The following is a 5,872-nucleotide window of genomic DNA, read 5'->3' as shown; positions in this document are numbered from 1 at the left end:
ATTTACCTCTGTGTGAGTTCAGTCAAAGCATCCATGAGCTAGGCGGTCAGTAAATGAACACTTGTAACTAATTAATGGAAATGGATGAAGGAATCTAGGTCAGAAAGACCTTAGAGGAAATCTTGTACAACTTCCCTCACTTTACACATAAGACAGTTGAATCTCAAAATGGTGATATATTGCCTAAGTTTTCCTAATTATAAATATAAGAGCAGAGGTTTAATCTAATTAAATTTATCTAAATCTAATTTAATCTAATTAAAGTTCCTTTAAGTACAAGCCTATCACGCTTACTATTTTGTGTTAAAGATACAGGCAGAGACAATCAGAGAAAGAGAGATAGAGAAACAAAAGCAAGAGAGACAGGAACAGAAGAAAAGAGATGACAAAGAGTGAGAGACAGGGAAGGGGAATGACAGAATAATAAAGACAGGGGGATAACTAAAGAGAGAGACAGAGAGCAGAGAGCAATACAGAATGAAAGAGAGGGAGAGGGAGAGAGAGAGGGAGAGAGAGAGAGAGAGAGAGAGAGAGAGAGAGAGAGAGAGAGACAGAGAGAGAGACAGAGACAGAGACAGAGAGAGACAGAGAGAGACAGAGAGAGACAGAGAGAGACAGAGAGAGAGAGAGAGAACAGAGGCACACAGTGAGAGAGATAAATCAAAATAGAGAAATCAAACACATAAACAACTATACATTCTAGATCTCCTCAAAGAATCTTCCAACTCTGACATTTAGTGAATGATTAAATATTTTTTTTCTTTTCTGAGTAGAGGACAGTGGTTGAGGGATGTCAATAAATATTGTATTTTAGCACACAAGAAGAAAGAAAATGAGGGCCCAATAGCTTCTCAAGAAAAGTTGTAAAGAAGTTGCACAAAGGCCACTTGGCAAAGTTGTAACTTATACCCACTCTCTATCTATGCATATTCCTTTAAAATATCATAAAAAACATTTAATTCTCAAGTTTAAGAAGTATCATCTCCCCTTATAGGGATGTAAACAGTTTTCCTGTATTCAATAAAAAGTATTTTTTTCCCCAGTATACCTTTTTATGCCTCTCTTGAGATTTGTATTTAAAGATCAAATTTTCTATTGAGCTCAGGACTTTTCATCAGGAACCTCTGAAAATCCCCCATTTCACTGAATGTCCATCTCCTTGCCTAAAATATTATGCTCAGATTTCATGGATTAATGATCCTTGGATATAGGCAAAGCTCCTTTGCCTTACAAAATGTAGTAATCCAGTCCCTTTGATCTTTTAAAGTAGAACCTGGAAGGTCCTATGTGATCCTGACTGTAGTTCCTTGGTATTTTAATTGTTTCATTCTAGATGCTAGCAGTATTTTCTCCTTTACTTGACAGTTTTGGTATTTGGCAACAATTTCAGTTTGAAATCTCTTTCAGGAGGTGATAATTGGATTCTTTAGATGACTGCTTTGCCCTCTGAATCTAGGACCTCTGGGCAGTTTTCCTTGATAATTTCTTGGAATATATTCCCAGGCTTTTTTTTTTTATTGTGGCTTTCCGGTTGTCCATTAATTTTTAAATTTTCTCTCCTGGATCTATTATTCAGATCAGTTCTTTTTCCTATAAAATATTTTACATTTTCTTCCATTTTTTCATTCTTTAGATTCTGTTTGACTGATTCTGATGTCTCATAGGGTCATTTGCTTCTAGTTGCCCAATTCTCATTTTTAATAAATTGCTTTCTTCAGTTAACTTTTGCATCAACTTTTCCATTTGCCCAATTATTCCAGTGAAGTTTTGTATCTCTTCATCCCTTTGTCCATTTTTCTTTTTAAATTCTTCTGTGAATTCTTTTTTTTTACATTTTTAATATCATTAGCCAGATTTTCTTCAACCTCTATAATTTGGTTTTTAAAATCCTTCTTGAGCTCTTCCAGGAATGCTTTTTGGGCTTGAGGCCAGTTCATATTCCATTCTGAGGTTTCAGAAGGGAGTACAGTCCCTATGCTGACCTCTGCGGTGTTCGTGTTTTGTTCCTTGTCCCCATGGTAACATTGTATGGTCTTTTCTTTTGTGCTTTCCTTCCTACTCATGATGTTTGCTTTTTTTCTTTCCTTTGAAGGTGGATCTCTGCTTCTGGGGTACAGGGAACTCTGTCCCACGGATCTTATGCTTAGGACTTGAGGTTTTGTGTACTGTGGCCTTTGGTTCTTTCAGCTAAAAACTAGAAGGTTGCAGCTTACTTGGTGCTGAGCTTGCTGGTATGCCAAAGCAGGGGCCAGGTGAAGTTTTTCTGAGTTTCCCTAGAATTACCCTGAAACCTACTCTTTGAGGTGTGGTAGAAGGGTCTTTTGGACAAAGGAGGTTTCCTTTCCTGAGCTAGTGCATGGGGAAGCTTACTGGTTGGTGAACCCCATCTCACATAGTGTCTTCCCAATTCCACACATTTCCCTGATTCCTTCAGCCACCACAAGAGGGAGCTTTCTTTCCGATTTTCCTTACCTCACAAGTTAAGACGTTGTTTACCCCTTCAGCTGATCCCACTATTCCAAGATGTTTCCTGGGGAAATATTTTCTGGGTTTTTTAAGGGTCAACTAGGTGAGGGAGATAGCAATTACAGTTCACTCAGCCATCTTGGCTCCCAGAACTTTAACTAGGTGACTTACAGACATTTAATATGTGGGCTGATAACCCCAGGAGAGGCTGTTGCTGCTACCTAGGGTTCTGTCTTTGTCTCTCACTTAGTTCCAAAGGACTCCTGTCCTGGGCTGATGTGTTTGAGAATCCCCACTGCTTCATTGTGCCAATTGGCTCCTGTTTGGCTTTGCTATGGAGGGATCTGTGCTGGTACAGCCTGTGCACTGTGCAACGTGTGCTCCTCCAGCCCTGTGCAACAGATCCTTCCTGTTGACCTTCAAGGCTTTCCTGGACTGGAAATATGAAACACTTTATCTCCTATTGGATTTTGCCACTCTAAAATTTGTTCAGATTCTCTTTTCAGAGGTATCTGATAGACTTTGTCTTACAGCTTAGGTGACTACTTGTTTTCACTCTGCCATCCTTGGCTCTGCTCCCCAATAAGCACTGTGATAAATATGGAGGATAAAAAGAAATGGAAAAAAAAACCAAAACTGTCTTCCTACTGTGCAGAAGCAGAAATTTTAAGCAAGGATATAAATAAACATTATTACATAGATTATGCACATCCTACTGAAATATATTATCAAACTAAAACAATTTCCATGAGCATATACCAGATGTAGTTAATTTGGAACCAAGAAAGACTTTCTGTACAAGATAGAATTTGAGTTTAGTCTTGGAGGAAGCCAGGGAAGCTAGGATGTAAACATGAGAAAGGGGAATAGTGGAGGCATTGGGAAATGCATTACAAATACGTGGATGGAAGTTAAGGAGTGTAATTAATGAGGATAAGCAAGTAGGTCAGGGTATTTTGTGGAGGGCTGTAAAGTATAAGAAGATTGTAATTGAGAATAGTAGAGAAGAAATGGGAGGGAACTGAAAAACATATGAGAAACCTTATGACTTCACAATCCTTGTATAGGCTGCCCTTTTAATGATTCCTTAGTCTTCATTACTATTCTTGACAATCTCAAACATCTAGACATGGGATAGTAAATTGGTTAACAAGAATATTATAATAGATTATCATTTTCTCTAATCTTTTCAATTTCATAGCATTGGGAGAATTATCAAGTTAGAGCTGTGTAAAAATAATATACTAAGCACCAATCCAGATATAAAGGCATATAAAGTAAGATTCCTGCTTTTAATTCATGACTTTTTGTCCTTTAACAAAATGTTTATCACTATTCTCTGTGAAGATAGATTTTTCTTTTCATTTTCTGTATATTTCTTGTTTTTTGTGAAATGTTTAATATGGAAAAATGTTTTGCATTATTTGCATATGTAATTGATATATTTTTTGCCTTCTCAACGGTAAAAGAGGGGTGGGGAGGAGAAAGATAATTTTGAAATTAAAAAGAGTTTTAATTATTGTTACAAATAAATAAAAAGAAAAAATAAAATTCATCTCTGAAAAAAATGAGGAAATAGTAGCATGTTGTCATTTCTTAAATCAACCTTAAATGAAAAATCAAATTAAAATCCTGTTTTATTTGAATATCAAAAACATTTTTGCTGCCCATACCTTCTGCATAGCATTCTTCATCTATGTATTTTTCACTGTATAGATGAGAGGGTTCATCATGGGTGCAATAACTGTGTAAAACATTGAGAACTCCTTATCATTTTGGTTGGCGCTGGGAGGTGGTTTATACGTGGCGACACAAGGTACAAAGAAGAGAACAACTACAGGTGAAGCACAGGTGAAGAGGGATTTATGTCAAGCTTCTGGTTAATGGTTCCTAAGGTTATATAATACGATGATGCAAGATGTCACCAAAATCAGAAAGGTGGCCAAGACAACCATCGCAGTATTTGCAGTGATGGGATATGTGTGTCAATGCAGACAAGTTTTAAGAGAGCTTTCACATCATATGTATAGCGATCCACAAGATTAGGGCCACAGAAAAATAATCTGATAATCATGATTATCTGGGCAATTGCATGCCAAAAGGCAACTAAACAGGTCATAAAGAGCATCATGTTACATTTCTCTCTAATCAAATTATCATGTAATGCAAAGGTTTAAAAGTGGTAACAGTGATCAAAGGCCATAGACACGAGAATGAACTTCTCAGCACCTGAAAGGAAATGAGCAGTAAAGGGCTGAGTCATTCAGCTGTTACAGGATATGGATTTCTGCTTGGAAATTAAGTCCCTGAGTAGACTGGGAGGTATAGTGGAAGGACAGGCAAGATCCATGTACGATAAATGACAGAGAGAATAGTACATAAGTTGTTGGATTAAATGACTACATAAAATAGTGATGAAGATAATCATGTTCCCAAAGAAGATGGCAAAATAGCAGAGCAAGAAGATTATAAAACACATCATCTTATCTTCTTATGTCTTGAACAATCTTGAACAAATTCTGTGACGTTGTTCTGATTTTCCACCTATTTAAAGTACAGAAGAGTTCTCTAAAAGAATTCTAATTCACCTGCAATTAAACAAAATATGAAAAATCAGGAAAAGTATTGAATTTGTAGATGTTTCGGAATGTAAATCTCATTAGTTTATTATGGATACCATTTTAATTCTATTAGTTGGCCTCTTTTCTACACATTTAAATGAAAACAGAAAAGTTTGTCTTAATTTCATCCAGATGATGGATGTCGTCTAAAAATAATATCTATCCAGTAGCTTTTATCATACTATTAAAATCTATTTATACCTACAAGTTAAACATGCAACATAACTATAAAGATCTGACACTATCTTAAAAATCCATTTTAATGGACTTCTTAATCATGAAGAGGATCATTTTTGTAAGGACTCATCCTACATCAGGTAGTTTTAACATAATTAAATAGAGTCGGTTAAAAAAAGGAAATTTACAACTTTTTTAAGTATGACAAAAGATATAAATATTAGGGAACCCTTAGCAAACATTAAATAGGTATATAATATTGGTTGACAAAAACTTTTAAATACTTTCTGGAAAATGAGGAGAAAAAATAGTACTGAGGAAATCTTTTCCCCATTCACCTGATCCATTTTTCTTAGCAAATTAGCTGTCAATGAGAAATTACAGGCCTTCAAAAAATGCAATGAATGCCTTTTTAAAGAGTAAAAGGAAATATACAAAACATGACAAATCAGGATCACCTCCCAAACTGGATGAATTAAAAATATAAGAAGGAATATTTTACAGTGGCTTAAGAAACCACTGATAAGGATTTTATTTACATTTCTGCAAGGGAAGTATGGACTAATGAATCAGTGAGTGGGTCCCTCTGATTATCAAAAGTTCAGGGA

At 35.8% G+C, this 5,872-nt stretch overlaps 1 pseudogene; it reads right to left on the bottom strand.

The window, feature by feature from the left end:
- Positions 1–4,103: 4,103 nt before the first annotated feature.
- On the bottom strand, positions 4,104–5,611 carry LOC140516854 (olfactory receptor 4P4-like; annotated as a pseudogene).
- Between the last annotated feature and the right edge of the window lie 261 nt (positions 5,612–5,872).

Source organism: Notamacropus eugenii, chromosome Y, assembly GCF_028372415.1.
Source record: "Notamacropus eugenii isolate mMacEug1 chromosome Y, mMacEug1.pri_v2, whole genome shotgun sequence".
In the NCBI taxonomy this organism is placed as follows: domain Eukaryota; kingdom Metazoa; phylum Chordata; class Mammalia; order Diprotodontia; family Macropodidae; genus Notamacropus; species Notamacropus eugenii.
This window is presented reverse-complemented; position numbering and strand designations above follow the sequence as displayed.